This window comes from Ramularia collo-cygni (assembly GCF_900074925.1).
Source record: "Ramularia collo-cygni strain URUG2 genome assembly, contig: RCC_scaffold20, whole genome shotgun sequence".
NCBI lineage: Eukaryota > Fungi > Ascomycota > Dothideomycetes > Mycosphaerellales > Mycosphaerellaceae > Ramularia > Ramularia collo-cygni.
Window position 1 is genome coordinate 576,920 of NW_019716274.1, and position 1,506 is coordinate 578,425.

The window sequence follows — 1,506 nt, forward strand, 5'->3', positions numbered from 1 at the left end:
AAGGTTACTTCTATTATTCGTTCGACTCCTTCCGAGTCTACGATATATAGGCGTATAACGTACGCTCCGTAGTAGTAACCTAGTTCTCCGGTAAAGGAGGATGTAGATAGTAATAGCGTATCTACTCTCGCTAGTAAGCCGGCTCGAAGCACGAACTCTCTCGATATAACGTTAATATCGGCTATATCGTCTAGTAGGTAGTCGACCTATATTAGTCCTACCTTCGTTTCGACTACGCTACGCTAGTAGCGCGCTAGGTATATATCGACCTTACTTAATAGCTTTAGACTTAGAGTTTAAGCTTTTTCTCGGAGTTCTTTACTTTTTCCGTAACGACTACGGTAACCTTATTCCGCGTATTACTCGGCTCTTAGCCTTCTACGCCGCCGCCTTTAGCCTAATATATCTTATTAGTATAGCCGGTACGGCTATAGTTAGAGCACTTTAGGTCTAAATAGGCGCCTTCTTTACGCTTACGTAAAGGCTACTCGCTACTACGGTTAGACTTAGGTTTACGTTCCTTATTATAATTATAGGTATTCTTACGTAGTCTACTACTACTACGGTTATAGTCCTAAGACTTATAATTGCCGCGCTTAGTACCNNAGGCTAGTAGTAGTATTAGCGAAGATTATCTTAAGTTAGCGTAGGAATTCGCGTGCCTCTTTAATAGAATCCCCTAAGAATAGTTTAGGATTCTTTATCTTAGGTCTTACGCCTACTCCGCTACGCGTATACGCTACGCTTAAACTCGAGGTGCTTATAGTATCCGGATCTTCCTTATATAAGAGGCGCGTAGGTACGACTCCGTAACGGGGTATAGTAGTAGCTACGCCTACGTCGGCGCGGTTACGATTGCGCTTTATTTATTAGACTTCTAACTAAAGTTAGCGAATCGTCTCTTACTACTATAGAGCCTGCTTCTCGCCTTTAAGGCGCTAGATTATCTTATTAGCCGTCTCTTCCTTATCGCGTTCGTTTTCTCCGTAATTTATCGTATCTTCGTCTAAAGTAGGCTATATAGGCTCTACGGTAGCGACTTCTTCGACATCTCCGTAATTAGGGAGCTCTTCGACGCGTTCTTCTTYRTAGCGCTACTCGGGAGTAGTCGCTTCGCGAGCGGCGCGCCTAGGGGCTATTCTATTAGGATCTAATAGATCGCTACCCTTAGAGAGGAAGAAGAATTAGAATTATAAGGGTAAAGATGTAGCAATGTATTAGACACCCGTAATTACTCGATTAGAGATAAGACTAATTCTTATAGGTTAAATGTGCGCTATACGTAGGAGTTATATATACGCTAAGCCTACGCTAAGYAGTTAGGTTATATTATACTCCCTTCTCTAAGGTTAGTTAATCTAGCTACCTCTATTAACCCTATTATTATAAGGGCTCTTATACGGCCCTTATAATCTAGAGGTTAAATAGGCCTATCTCGGTTATTATACGACTACGTAATATATATATAGGTGTTATCCGGATATTCTATCTCCTTAGTAATATACG